The following is a 15,614-nucleotide window of genomic DNA, read 5'->3' as shown; positions in this document are numbered from 1 at the left end:
GAAGGCTGGGGCAGGGGAGCAGGGAGGCTGTTATTTCCTCAGCAAGGGGCTGCAGGAGGATCGGCAGGGGGTGTGCTGGGCAGGAGTTGGATCATTCTGCAACGACATGGGGGTGTCTCCTCTCACCTGGCCCACCTGCATCCCCTGGGGGCTCCCTGTTACAGTCTGTGAGCCCGAGGGATAAAACAGCCATAAAACCAACCCCTCCCACCCCGGCCCCCTGAAGCCTTCCGTCCAGCAGAGAAGTCAGACAACAAAGCATCAGTCACATTTTAAGAAATGGTGACCACTATTCAAAATAGCCAAAAGGTTGAAGGAACCCAACTGATGAATGGACAAACCCAGTATGATGAATCCACACGGTGGCCACACGCAACGATGCCAATGGACCTTGAAAACACGCACAGGGAAAGAAGCCCAGACATAAATGCCACATACGGCCTGATCCCATTTATATGAAATATCCATGGTCCTCAGTTTTGGTGGTGGAGCCAGAGAGGGACATGGAACAAGGTCAGGGCGGGACCATGCCCGTGGAACACCAGGCATCTCTGCTTCGTCATGGGTGGAGAAAGCAAAACCAATCTTTCCTTCAAGGCTCCACTCCCCCGAACACCTGAGGGGTCACAGTCACCTGGGCCACCTCTCCATTCCCATGGGACTGCTGGCTCCTGGCAGGAAGGGGTTGCTCTTGTCTGCCTCTGAATCATCCCTGCTGCCTTCAATAAATATCTCCAAGTGGGGTGAAAAATGCCGAGGGAAGCCCCTTTGGTCCCAGGGCCAGGGTGAGCTCAGGCAGGGGTGGGAGGGGCATTGGGGAGCAGCAAGGCAGGTGCAGCAGCATCACGATACTGCTAAGGAAACTGAAACTGAGGGCCAGGTGTGGTGGCTCACACCTGTAATCCCAACACTTTGGGAGACCCAGGTGGGTGGATCACTTGAGGTCAGGTGTACGAGACCAGACTGGCCAACATGGGGAAACCTCATTTCTACTAAAAATACAAAGATTAGCAGGCATGGTGGCGCACGCCTGTCATCTCAGCTACTATGGAGGCTGAGGCAGGAGAATGGCTTGAACCAGGAAGGCAGAGGTTGCAGTGAGCTGAGATTGTGCCATTGCACAATCTCCAGCCTGGGCAACAGAGAGAGACTCCGTCTCAAAACAAACAAACCAACAAAATATACTGAGACTGAGAGAGGTTAAGCCCCTGGTCCCAGGTCAAACTGGGAGACCGCCTTGGAGTGGTGGTTTCTCTTTTTCCACAGTCCGGGAAGGTGTCTCACATCTCCAAGTGAAGGATGCTGGTGGGGTAGAACAGAGGTGACCTGGAGAGTTACTTGACCCTTGAAAAATCCCTGCAAACTCTTTGTGGGCAACGTACACAGAAGGCCACAGACACAGCACAGAGACAGACAACATTCTGAGAGCCTGCAGAGCCCTTTCCAACCTGCAGGGCATTCCCATACCCCTAGCATGTCCCACTCCTGCCCCTACTCTCAGTCAGTTCTTTTCATCTGGGCCCTCTAAGGAGTGGGCACCGAGTGGCTTTGTTGTTGTTAAATTGCTTAACAAACGTTATAATAGGTAAGTGTGCAGAGAATGAAGAACGCTAAGCACTGTGCTAGGCATTTGACATGCATTGCCCCACTTGATCCTCCCAACAGCTATTGTCATCTCTATTATGCCATCAACCTAAATAACAAACAGAGAGCAGCTCTCTAGAAGAAAAAGATACTTATTCATGAATAGGGCATCGCAATGGGAAGACGCGTGCTGTAGTAAACAATATGCATGTGAGGGAGGTAAAGGAAGACAAAGAGTATTAAAGGGAAAATAAAATAAAATAAAATAAGGAGGATTACATAATTGTTCTGAAAAGATTATCCTTGGCTACAAGGACCAATAACAAGGGTGATACCAGGGTGGACAGGCAGTTTCTGAGCAGGTGTCCCTGCAGAATGTATCTGTTGTGCAAGGTTGTGATGACCTTTGTACAAGGTTGTGTTTTTTGCAGGGTCTTTTGGACAGTTTTTGTTATCAGGCATTTATGCATAATAACCCTCTCTTCATGGTCTTCTCCAGATTTATTTGTCAGCGTGGACTCCATTTTGATTCTGACAACTGCTGATGAGGAAACTGAAACTGAGAGAGGTTAAGACCTCTGCCCCAGATCACCCAGGTGGTAAGTGGCAGAGCTAAGACTCTATCTCAGCTGTTCTAGACCTAGAGCCTCAGGCCAGAGCCCTTTTTCCCATGACTTGATTCTATCTCCCAGAAGGGCAAAGGGATGGGTGGATGGAGGGATGGGTGGAAGAATAGATAGATGGAGGGAGAGAAGAATGTGTGGAGGGATGGATGGATGGATAGAGGGATGGAGGGATGGAGAGGTGGAGGGATGGATGGATGGATGGATGGATGGGATGGATAGATGGAGGAAGGGATGGAGAGATGCATGGATGGAAGAACGTATGGACAGATAGATGGGTGAATGGAGGGATAGAGAGATGGAGAGGCGGAGGGATAGGGCAACGGATGGAGGAATAGAGGGATGGATGGATAGATGGAGGAAGGGATGGAAAGATGCATGGATGGAAGAATGTATGAACAGATAGATGGGTGAATGGAGGTATAGAAGGATGGAGAGGTGGAGGGATGGGGCGACAGATGAAGGGATGGATGGATAGATGGAGGAAGGGATGGAGGGCTGTATGAATGCAAGAATGTATGGACAGATAGATGGGTGAATGGAGGAATAGAGGGATGGAGAGTGGATGGATGGAGAGATGGATGGAGGAATAGAGGGATGGATGGATTGATGGAGGAAGCATAGAGGGATGCATGGATGGAATAATGTATAGACAGATAGATTGGTGAATGGAGGGATAGAGGGGTGGAGAGGTGGAGGCATGGGGTGATGGATGGAGGGATGAAGGGATGGAGGGAGGGAGGGATGCATATGTGAATGGTGAATGGGCAAGCCTTCGTCTCCTTCCATGGCCATGCTCATGGCCACCTGGGCTGTCCTGTCATCAGACCTCATAAATCTGTACTAGTAAACAGGCTCTGGCTTCAAACAGAGACAAACTTCTGTGAAAGGCAGTTTGTTGGTCCGAAATAATTGCCTCCTATCAGGATGTGTTAAAACTGAGGAGTAACAAGGGCTGCGGTTACCTTAAGATTTATGGCACATGACATGCCATTCTTTCCACCACAACACATTTGCATAAAATGCTTATATTACTGCAGCTTCATCGGACCTGAAAATGCAATATGATTCCAATAACATTTCTCTGGAGATAGACAATGGGCTGAAACAAAAACACTATGTGTTGCCTCGGCTCTGTGTCTTTATTAACAAACATGCCAGGATGCATTGCTAAAATTGCACAATTTAAATGGCATGAAAACCCCCACCTCACACAGGGTGGCTCTCTAGCTTCCTCAGATCCGTCTTGCTATTTCCTGAGTGTCAAAGCGTTGCTTTAAATATGTAACAAAGCCCTTGCTTGAGATGCTAGCACTGCTGCAATTCAACTTACTTGCCCATCTGGCGTCACTTTGCATTTTCAGTGAAGATGTCGTGGCTTGAGATATTAGGTTTTCTGGTTTCAAATTCTTTGCTCTTTCCGCCAAAAAGAGAGTTCAATGTTAGAAAATGCTCTTACATGGGCTGTGAGTAGTGGCTCCCGGCCCCCAGTTGGATGGATGGAACAGAGCCCTCCTGGAGGCAGGGACTGGCCTGCGAGGCCTTCAAGGTCTCTTCTCACTATAAATGGGAATTCATAGCTGGAGAGGTGGGCAGAACCCAACGGGGGATGGCACTGCCATCTGGTGATGTGAGTTCGCCTCCACCCATAGCTGTCCCTTTAACATCTGGTGGCATGAAAATCAAGGCCAAGGCCAAACATGTGGGAAGAGCCTCAGCCTCATTCATAATGAAAGAAATGCAAATTACAACCACAAAATAAGATTTTTCACCCATCCGACTGGGAAAACAGCAAAGGCTTTTTGGGAATAGGCACAGTGGAAACAGGAATAATATCTTTAGATCCTTGCTCCTCAAAGCAGGGTTTAAAGACCAGCAGTATCAGCCTCACTCAGGGCTTGAAAAAAATACAGATTTCCAGGCACCAATCAGGACCTGCTGGTTGGAAACTAGAGGTGGGGCCCAGGAATATGCATTCTAACAAGCCCTCCGGGTAATTCTGATACAGCCTGAAGTTTGAGAACCACTGCTTTAGAGGGTATTTTGGCCCAGAAATTTCACTCCTTTCTTTTTCCTATTACATTTTCTGATTGGTCATTGCTGGAGTGTGTGAGAACAATTGATTCTGTTTATGTTGAGCTTCTATCTAGTCATCTTGCTAAATTCTCCTACTAGCTCTAATAATTTGTCAGTTGACAAATAACTGTATATTCTATGTAGAAGATTCTATTGTCGGCTGGGTGCAGTGGCTCACGCCTGTAATCCTAGCATTTTGGGAAGCTGAGGCGGGTGGGTCATGAGGTCAGGAGCTCAAGACCAACCTGGACAAGTGAAACCCTGTCTCTACTAAAAACACAAAAATTAGCTGGGCATGGTGGACTGGTGCCTGTAATCCCAGCTACTCAGGAAGCTGAGGCAGATAATTGCTTGAACCCAGGAGGTGGAGGTTTCAGTGAGCAGAGATCATGCCACTGCACTCCAGCTTGGGTGATAGAGTGAGACTCCATCTCAAAAAAAAAAAAAGAAGATTCTATTGTCTGCAAATAACGACAAGTAATAAGATTATAAGATTTGTCTTGTCCTTTCTAATATGTGTATCTCTTATTTTTATTTCTTATTTTCTATTCCATTTGTTAGGACTTGCAGAGCACTAATAAAATCTGTTGTGGCTTTTAGGCATATTTGGATATGAGTTTGTATTAGTCCGTTCTCTCACTGCTGTAAAGAAATATCCGAGACTGGGTAATTTATAGAGTTTTAATTGGCTCACAGTTCTGCAGGTGATACAGGAAGCATAATGCTGGCATCCGCTTGCCTTCTGCGGGGGCCTCAGGAAACTTACACTAATGGCAGAAGGGGAAGGACAAGCAGGCATGTCTTACCTGGCCAGAGCAGGAGCAAGAGAGAGACGAGGTGGGGGGTGGGGGCGGTTTACACACTTTTAAAACAACCAGATCTCACGAGAACTCACTATCGCAATGACAGCACCGGGTGAGGGGTGGTGCTAAACCCGGAGAAACCACCCCCATGATCTAATCACCTCCCACTGGGACCCACCTCCAACACTGGGGTTTACAATTCAGCATGAGATTTGGGTGGGGACACAGATCCAAACCATATGAGGGTCCAAAGACGGCTGTGCGGGAGTGTTTACTGCAGCAGCATCTATAAAGAGTAGAAAACTGTAAAATGCCCCCAAAACACCTATCAGCATGGGGCTGATTGGATGAACCAGGGCCAGGCCAGGCGCAGTGGCTCACATCTATAATCCCAGCACTTTGGGAGGCCAAGGTGGGCGATCATCTGAGGTCAGGAGTTTGAGACCAGCCTGTCAACATGGCAAAACTTCATCTCTACTAAAAGTACAAAAAAAAAAAAAATTCACCGGGTGTGGTGGCACATACCTGTGGTCACAGCTGCTCTGGAGGCTGAGGCAGGAGAATCACTTGAACCCGGGAGGCAGAGGTTGCAGTAAGCTGAGATCATGCCACTGCACTGCACTCTGGCCTGGGTGACAGAGCAAGACTCCGTCTGAAAAAAAAAAGGTAAACCAGGGTCTAATCGAGGCAGTGGAATAATTCAACCAATAAAACAACTGAGGCAGATGCAAATGTGCTGATATTCAAAGAGATCAGGCAGGTTATTTACAAAGGATGCAGAGTGGTGTATAAAGATAACAAACGTATATGAATACATGTACACAAGGAACTTCTGGAAGCATACACTAGAAATTCTCAACGTTGTTTCTGAGGAGGAGGACCTGGGGGCCTGGGGTGAGTTGGAGAGGTACCCTTAAATCATTTTTTGTCACTAATTAATTTGTTATATTCTGAAAATGTTACCTTTTCATGAAGAAAATATTCCTAATTTTTTTTTTTTTTTTTTTTTTTTTTGAGACGGAATCTTGCTCTGTCACCCATGCTGGAGTGCAGTGGCACTATCTTGGCTCACTGCAAGCTCCACCTCCCAGGTTCACACCATTCTCCTGCCTCAGCCTCCCAAGTAGCTGGGACTACAGGCGCCCACCATCACACCCGGCTAATTTTTTGTATTTTTAGTAGACACGGGGTTTCACCATGTTAGCCAGGATGGTCTCGATCTCCTGACCTCATGATCCACTCTTCTCGGCCTCCCAAAGTGCTGGGATTACAGGCTTGAGCCATCACGCCTGGTCTCTAATTTTTTTCTAAATAAGTTCGGGTTCATCAGAGACATGTGCTCCCTGTCTCAATCAGGGCTTCTCAGGCCCTGGCTGCATATGTCAGTCCTTGGGTCTGTTTATGCCTAGTGTTCCATTATTGGAACATTAAGCATGTGGGAGTTATTTATAGCCTACTGCTCAAGGTCATCACCAAGGTCTGATTGCAAAAATTCAAAAAATTGCAACCTCAGGCATACATGGATTAAGCGGAGGGGGACTGAGGGGAGGCAATGCATCGTTCTGGTTGACAGCTTTCTGGCATTGAATTCTGTTTCCAGGAGGGCTTGGTGTCATCTCAGAGAGAAGGAAATGTTAGGACTCATTTAGTGGATTCTCTCTCACAATTTAACTTGAGTAGTTTCACAGCAAACAGAATGTGCTCTTCCCAGGACACTCTGGGCAGCTTGCCCACTGCACCGCTTCATGGAGACGCCAGGACAGTTAATCTTCTACAGCTGAACAGTTCAGAGCATGGCCTTGGGCCGTATGGATCCTGGTGCAAATCCCCACACCGCTCCTGAACTGTGGGACTCAGGACGGGTTTCCTAGGCTGGCTGAGGTGGTTTCCTCATCTGTCCCATGGGCTCAGTAATGCCAACTTCAAAGAGATGCTGCAAGGGTTAAAGAAGAACATGTAGGGCCAGGCGAGGTGGCTCACACTTGTAATTCCAGCACTTTGGGGGGCCGAGGCAGGCAGATCACAGGGTCAGGAGTTCAAGACCAACCTGGCCAATATGGAGAAACCCCATCCCTACTAAAAAGTACAAAAATTAGCTGGGCGTGGCGGCATGTGCCTGTAATCCCAGCTACTCGGGAGGCTGAGGCAGTAGAATTGCTTGAACCTGAGTGGTGGAGGTTGCAGAGAGCTGAGATCACACCACTGCACTCCAGTCTAGGTGACACAGTGAGACTCTGAGAAAAGAAAGAAAGAGAAACAAAGAAAGAAAGAAAGAAAGAAAGAAAGAAAGAAAGAAAGAAAGAAAGAAAGAGAGAGAGAGAGAAAGAAAGAAGGGAGGGAGGGAGGGAGGGACGAAGGAAGGAAGGAAGGAAAAGAAGGAAGGAAGGGAGTGAAAGAAAGAAAGAAAGAAAGAAAGAAAGAAAGAAAGAAAGAAAGAAAAAGAGGAAGGAAGGAAGGAAGGAAAGAAAGAAAGAAGGAAAGAAAGAAAGAAGGAAAGAAAGAAAGAAAGAAAGAAAAAGGAAAGAAAGAAAGGAAGGAAGGAAGGAAGAAAGAAAATAAAAAGAAAGGAAGGAAGGAAGGAAGGAAGGAAGGAAGAAAGAAAGAAAGAAAGAAAGAAAGAAAGAAAGAAAGAAAGAAAGAAAGAAAGAAAGAAAGAAAGAGAAAGAAAGAAAGAAAATGAAAGAAAGGAAGGAAGGAAAGGAAGGAAGGAAGGAAGGAAGAAAGGAAGAAAGAAAGGAAGAAAGAAAGAAAGAAAGAAAGAAAGAAAGAAAAGAAAGAAAGAAAAAGAGAAAACGTAAAGCAAAGATTCAATCAATGTTTTCTTTTTTTTTTTTTTGAGGTGGAGGCTCGCTCTTGTTGCCCAGGCTGGAGTGCAATGGTGTGATCTCGGCTCACTGCAACTTCTGCCTCCTGGGTTCAAGCGATTCTCCTGCCTCAGCCTCCTGAATAGCTGGAATTACAGACACCTACAACCACACCTGGCTAATGTTTGTATTTTTAGCATATATGGGTTTTCACCATGTTGGCCAGGCTGGTCTCAAACTCCTGGCCTCAGGTCATCTGCCTGCCTCAGCCTCCCAAAGTGCTGAGATTACAGGCATGAGCCACCACGTCTTGGAGGAGCTTCATATGACCCCATCCCCAGGTGCTTGGAGTCTTTCCCAAGTCAACTCTGCATGTTCACACCAGGGCGAAGTCATAGAGGCACCCCTTCTCCCTGAGACCTTGTAGGGCCACTCCCTTCCTCCGGTTCTTAGCCCAGGCCTGAGATCCAGGGAGGACTTATGACTCCCCGTTGCACATGGGGAACCTGGGACTCAGAGATTAAATGACTAGGCAACGTTAAAGTCAGGGGCAGAGTGGGCCAAAGTCCATGGGTTCTGCTGCTGCGTCCTGTCAGGTAAGCTTCCCCAGCCACTTGAAGCCACCAGCCTTCCAGTTTTAAAATATGATTATGAAAAAGCCAGACACAAACTGAACACGCTCTAGGTACAATGTCTTTCCATGTTTATAAGGAAGGGAAAAAAATGGGAAAGATGTAGACTAGTATGCTCAATGAGTAGGATTATGAAGGATTTTAATTTTCTTCCTTATTTTGATTTTCTAGAATTTGTACAACAATAGGCATTTCTTTTTTTTTTTTTTTTTTTTTTTTTTGAGACGGAGTCTCACTCTGTAGCCCAGGCTGGAGTGCAGTGGCCGGATCTCAGCTCACTGCAAGCTCCGCCTCCAGGGTTCACGCCATTCTCCGGCCTCAGCCTCCCAAGTAGCTGGGACTACAGGCGCCCGCCACCTCGCCCGGCTAGTTTTTTGTATTTCTTAGTAGAGACGGGGTTTCACCGTGTTAGCCAGGATGGTCTCGATCTCCTGACCTCGTGATCCGCCCGTCTCGGCCTCCCAAAGTGCTGGGATTACAGGCTTGAGCCACCGCGCCCGTCCGGCATTTCTTTTGTAAAGACAGAAAAACTTCAAGTACATTTACGGTACCAATTTTTAAAAAATCCATACGATATATTGATACATTGAAAACAGAAAAGCATAAACACAGCTACAAAATAATTATAGTGTAATGTTAAATTTTAAAAAGCATGATGCAAATTGTACTTTAAGATGACAAAAGACAAGGCGTTGGCAAAGAAATGATGCATGTTTGAGGTGATGGATAGCCTAATTACCCTGATTTGATCATTACACATTGTCTGCATGTATCAAAATATCACAGGGACCCCAGAAATGTGTACCATTATTATGTATCAATTTTTAAAAAGACAAGATGTTGAGATGGTGTGATTTCTAGATGATGGTTTGTGTGAAAGCGTTCGGTTCTTCTGTGTTGTGTGAAATGTTCACAGTGATGCATGTTACTTTAACAACGATCAAATGTCACCTCTTCAGAGGGAACTTTTCCAAACAATCTACTAGAAAGAATCCTCTGTCCTTGGGGAAGGAAATCATTTTACATCTCTTTACTTGTTTTGATTTTCGTTCGTGGCCCTGATCACTACCTGGGGTTTGATTTTGCGGGTAGATCTTTGTGAACTTCCTTGTCTCTCCCCACTGGAGTGTCACTTCCTCAAGGGTAGGTGCTTCTGCCAAGAACAGTGTCTGGCACACGAGAGAGGTCCAATTTGCTGGATGAATGAATAGATAGATGGAAGGATGGATGAACGAACGGGGGAAATCAAGCGACCCCCAACCAACTTAGGAATGTAGTTGCTCCCCTGAGAAACCAAGCAGCCACCATTCTCCGAAGTGCCCGGGCTTGCCGGGCACAGAATGTCTCATGGCACCTCAGAGACTGGCCCTGCAGGGGACATGGCTGATGGCCAAATACCATCACCTCCTGGGGCTGCTCAACTCTCTCGGGCTGGAATGTGGCAGTGCTAACATTACAGAAAACAAGTTGACGGCGTCAGAAATGGGAGTTTCATCACCCTCAGATGGGTTTAGCCCCAACTGTGCATCAGTCTCTGCTGGGCGCCAGAGCATAAAGGATGCGATCATTGTCCAAGGAAGCGAGTCCCTAAGGGAGGTAGTGGAGTCAGGGGAGAGGGAAGGAAGGAAAGGAACATTTATTAAGCAATTTATTGTATGCTGAAGTTTACTCTATTATCTCATTTAATCTTCTGAACGATCCTACAGGACTGAAGGTGTAACAGCCATTTCTCCAACTGGCAGGTGATGAGGAGACAGTGATGGCAGTGATAGCTAATGTGCACTGAGGGCTTCCTTGTTCTCAGTACTCAGCAGGTGCTGCTGTCAGGCACCGTGTAACGACATTTCAGTCAACAGAGACCACACTGATGATGGTGGCTCCATAAGGTAATAATACTGTGTTTTGACTCAACCTTTTCTATGTCTAGACATGTTTAGAAACATGAATACCAGGCGTGGTGGCTCAAGCCTGTAATCCCAGCACTTTGGGAGGCCGAGGCAGGCAGATCATGAGGTCAAGAGATCAAGACCATCCTGGCCAACATGGTGAAATCCTGTCTCTACTAAAAATATAAAAATTAGCTGGGCATGGTGGTGCACACCTGTAGTCCCAGCTACTCGGGGGGCTGAGGCAGGAGAATTGCTTGAACCCAGGAGGGGGAGGTTGCAGTGAGCTGAGATTGCACCACTGTACTCCAGCCTGGTGACAGAGCAAGACTCCAACTCAAAAAACAAACAAACAAAAAAACACAAAAAAGAAAAAAAGAAAAGAAACATGAATACCTACCACCGAGTTCCAATTGCCTGCAACATTCGGTACTGCAGTACAGTAACATGCTGTGCAGGTTTATAGCCTGGGTCCATAAGCATATACCATATACCACAGGCTGTACCATCTGGCTTTGTGTAGGTAGCTTTTATGATGTCCACACAATGACAAATTTCTCAGAACGTTTCCCAGTGTTCAGCCACGCATGACTGTATTGAACATGACCCTCACAACATCCCCATGGAGTAGGTGTCTCACCCACAGAACCAGAGACAAACATGGGGCATCCAGGGTTGGGGACAGCAGTTGGTGGGGAAGGGGTGTGGTCTTGTACAATTTGGCCAAGGTCTATGGCCAGCCAGGATGGAGCTGGCCCCTTCCCCAGCTTGGACTCATAAATGCCATGTGTTAGCTCGCAGGGGTGCTGCAAAAGTTAAATGAGAAGATGGGTCTGACATGCATGGCACTTAGTAGGTGCTCAATAAAAAACGGGTTGAGAGAAGGTTTGTGGTTCACAGACGAGGAAACTGAGGCTCAGAGCTGTTTTGTGACTTACCCAAAGCCACAGAATGTAAGTGGTAGAACTTAGCATTCCGACCCAGGTCTGCTGGCACGAAGCGCCCTGTGTTTCCTCATTTAGAGCCGGCAAACAAATGATTAAAATGCAGCAGAACGAGGACTATTAGAGATAAACACAGTTTGCTCTGTGGAGCTGAAAGATGAAGTAAGACAGTAAACGAGAAGGGGTCGATACATTTCCACTGAGGAGATGACGGGAGGCTGCCCAGCCTGGAGGAAATCCCAAAACGTTAACAGAGGTTCTTTTCTGCAGAAATGATTGCAAGTGCAAAGGCACAGAGGCGTGAAAGAGAACGGGCTGTGGTTTGACGTGATTTAAGCGTGGGGGGCTGGGAGGAGAGAGGAAGACAGGGAGGGGAGGGAGAGGAGCCAGGACCATAGACCCAGGCCAGGTTAGAGACGCACAGAGAAGGACGTGAACTTCTCCTGGAGATCCTGGCTGACCACCCGGCTGCACGTTAGAATTGCCTGGGGAGTTAAATAAAAATATCCTGGTGTCCACGAGCCCAGTGCAGCAGAGGAGCCAGCAGGGCCGGAGCAGAGAGAGGTCCCAGCAGCAACGAGGCCTGACCACTGAGGACGAGAGCCGCTGGGAGGACTTTGGCTTTTTTGGGGATTTTCATCCGGGTCTGAGTTCCCAACACTCACGTCCTTGGGTGACCAGGCTCTGTTTGTTTCCACCCAGGCTCAGAGGAAACAGCGCCTGGCCGAAGGGAATGGTTTCATCAGAACACTGGAGGTGTCCAGGCAAAAGTGCAAAGTCTTCATCTAGACTCTTTGCAACAATGGAATTAGGAGAAAAGCAGAGATTCTAGAGATAGTTGAGAGGTAGAACCACCAACCATGCCTGAGCTCTTGAAAGTAGAGAAGATGGAATTCCCAGTCCTGGTTGGTTGCAATGTCCGCTCCGTGCATGGCTCTGCAACACCGTTGCACAGCTGTTATGCACATTTAAGACTCTGCAAACAATAACCCAGCACCAAGCTGCTCCTGGGTCTTGGTTGTTTCCAGCAGCTTGAGGTCTGAGTGTGATTGGGATGGGGAGACAGGGAGGAGAGAGATGAAACCAGGACCATAATTAGTGCAACAGGCAAAAACAAGCCTTGCCTGAGCAGGGAGATGGGAAGAAGATTCCATCTGGGGGAGTGGGGAGCCCCCGGCCCATTAACGAAGGCCGTAGGGGATACAGGCCAGGCCTGCAAGGAGTGCTTGAGCCCCGGGGTCTGGAATCACTGGACTATTATGATATCTGTCATAAAGTGTGGCCTCCATTCCTGTCTCTCCAAGAAACAGAAGGCGACAGGGCCCCTCTCAGTGTTGGGACCCAGAAGCTCAAAAGGGTCCACTCCTTGATGGGGGCAAAGACATCTAGGCTGGGCAGAAACGAAGAGGAGACACCTGCGTAGGGCATTCCAGCAGCGGCAGAGGAGGACAAGAACGGATGGGAATTTCCACCGTCTGGGTTTAAATCCTGGCTGGAATTTCTCACTCTTTCCATTTCCATTTCATATTTCAGTTAAAAAATAATGACAAAGGCCGAGGGTTACAGAGCAGCCCCCCCTCCTTGATAATTACCAAATTAACACGTTCTAGCAGGCGCCCCCGCAGCACGCTGTGATTAACGCGCAAGGACAATTAGCTGCAGAGCCTTCTCCTCTCGTTTTAACCTCCTTCAATAGCCCGAGCCAGCGTGCAGGGCCTCTGGGGTGAGCCTCCTCGGCAGGCACTCCCTCCCCCTCGATTTAATGGAATCTGAGACCCGGTTTAATGTGCTGGGCAGTGCACAGTCCTGTCCCGCCCTCAGGGGCCTCACCCCACAGGTCAGGGAGGCAGCCTCCCCAGCCAAGCAGGAGGTCGCGAAAATGAACCCCAAATTAATTTATTCAGCCAATTCATTAGGCAGGCGTTGATTGAGTGCCGACTCTTCGCCCAGCGCGAGGCTGGGAGTCGAGGGAGATCAAGATAAAGTGGAATGCGGATGGCACATTCCTGGCTCTCGCCGTCCAGAAAAGGGAATCGGGCGACTGGTTTAAGGAACACGGGAAGTGGCCGATGTGAAACAGACTCCATGTTCCTGAGGAATTCCAGGGAGGGGGCATGGGGCTGGGTTCTTGTGGACCGCCCAGGGAGTGTGGCAGAGGGGAGAGGTACCTGGAAGCCAGAGCTGCAAATGCGGGAACCTGGCTGAGAGCTGAAGGGGCAGCTCAGCTCGAAATAAAGCTCAGCTCGGCTCGAAATAAGCAGAGGATGTCAACTGTGAAATAACATCCGAAAGGCAGGAGCCTGGGCTGGGTGTGACATGGTCTGGCTCAGCGACAACATAGCTTTGGCTGGGGTGTGCTCAGTGCTGGGGAGTGTGAGGAAGAAGATGTGGGTGGGTGGGGACCAGCTCAAGGAGGTTGCAGGGTCCACAGCCGGGAGGGGAGTCAGTAAATGGAGGGGCTCACCTGGGCTTCTTCATCCAGAGGCCAGTTAGAGACTAGGATGGAGCTGATGCGGAATCTCAGACAGAAGAGGGAGGAGGGAGGAGGAGGGACGAGGAGGGAGGAGGAGTGCAACAGGTCACTCATAGGAAGGGTGAGCAAAGCTTGCACCTGATTAGAGCTGAGGCCCCAAAGAAAGGCAAGTGTGGAGATTCAGGCTGGAAGGAAGAGTGTGGGGGGTGTCAGCACCCATGGCTGGGAAGGGGAGGAGGGCTTGGGCTTTGGGGATGGAGCAGGAGCAATGTAGTTGGAGATGGCCCAGTGTGGGTCTCCACAGGAGCTACTGCACTGGACAGGAAGGCCCGCTGGGGACACTAATGGGGAAAGAGGACAGACAGGGGCTCTTGGGTAAGGTCTGGAGACTCCAGAATTCACCCAACCTCAGGCCTCAGAGGACCACTTAGGTGGAGCCTCCACTGCCTAGCCCTCCTCAAAGCACACCTTCAGAGAGAGGGAGTCAGAGTTCTAGAGGTTCCAGAAATGCTCCTCAGCATTCTCCTGCCCTTGGTGGCAGAACCTGGAACCAGGATGGGAGGGGAGGCGTCACCGGGAATCTTAAAGGTGGTGTCTGGCCCCAGAGTGGCCCAGCTGCTGACCCCAGGGGCAACTGTTCTGATGTCACCAGTTTTCAAATCTGTTCCAAGGGAGATTTGTAACTCCCACAGCAAACTAGCCCTGTGTGGTTTCTTTCGCAATGCTAAACACTGGCTTTGGCCGCACTTAGAGAGGGATAAAATAAAGAGTTAGCAAAGTGTCTGTCCACATTTTCGTCTTCAGAAGATGAGGGGGGAGAAAACCCCATATACACTCAGCTCAGACCCCTTTCTCCAGTCTTGCACAGAAGGAAGCTAAGAGAGCTGTGTCTGTGAAGCAGCCATGTTCGTATAATCTCATGCAGTTCTCATCACCTACAATAACGTGGGAACAACGATGCCCATTCTACAGACAAGAAAACCACAGATGAGACAGGTAATTTCCCAAGGCGACCTGCAGGTATGGCATCCTCAGTCAGCTGCTTTGCAAGGCAGTGGTTGTTGGCCACCCTATCAGGGGCAGTAGGATGAGGGTGTGAGGCTTCCACAGATGTGAGGTCGAGCTTGCCTTCAGCATCTAATCAAAGTGCATCTCAGGGAAATTGATGTAGCTTCTCCATGCCATAGTTTCCTCCAGTAAAATGAAGCTCATAATAGCACCTATTCTAAAGCTTCCTTAAGAGGATTAATTAAAATCATACAGATCCTTCAATAAATCTTAGTGCTGCCATCATCATCATCATCATCATCGCCACTACCATCATCATCATCATCATTGTCACTACCATTGTTGTCCTGACCCGGGAAAACACAGGCAGCTACAGCCCTTCGCCCTGTGCCTCTTCACCCTGATGTGTGAAAGCCATGTCTTCCTAAATTGGTTATTTCTTTCTAAGACATCTTAACCAAAGCCTCGTGCCTCCAGAGTCCTCACCAGGACAAATGTCAATAAGCATGATGACTCCCTGAGGCTGAATTTTAAAAGAGCATTAAAGATTAAAGAATGCACAGGTCAATTACTGATACAAGTAAATGACTTTAGGAGTAATTACAAATAATTTTGCCTTGTTTATTTGGCATTAGTTATGAGTGTCCATAATCCGGGGTCCCTGGGGCCCTTCACTTTGGGTTTGCATTTAGCAGATGAAGGGCCTTGGCTCCAAATGCAGAGCTGGAGTGTGGGAGCGGGTCTTGGCGCTGAGGGCGCAGCCTCTCCAGACTCTGTCTGG

Source organism: Macaca fascicularis, chromosome 16 (assembly GCF_037993035.2).
Source record: "Macaca fascicularis isolate 582-1 chromosome 16, T2T-MFA8v1.1".
In the NCBI taxonomy this organism is placed as follows: Eukaryota; Metazoa; Chordata; class Mammalia; order Primates; family Cercopithecidae; genus Macaca; species Macaca fascicularis.
Note: the sequence above shows the minus strand (reverse complement) of the source record.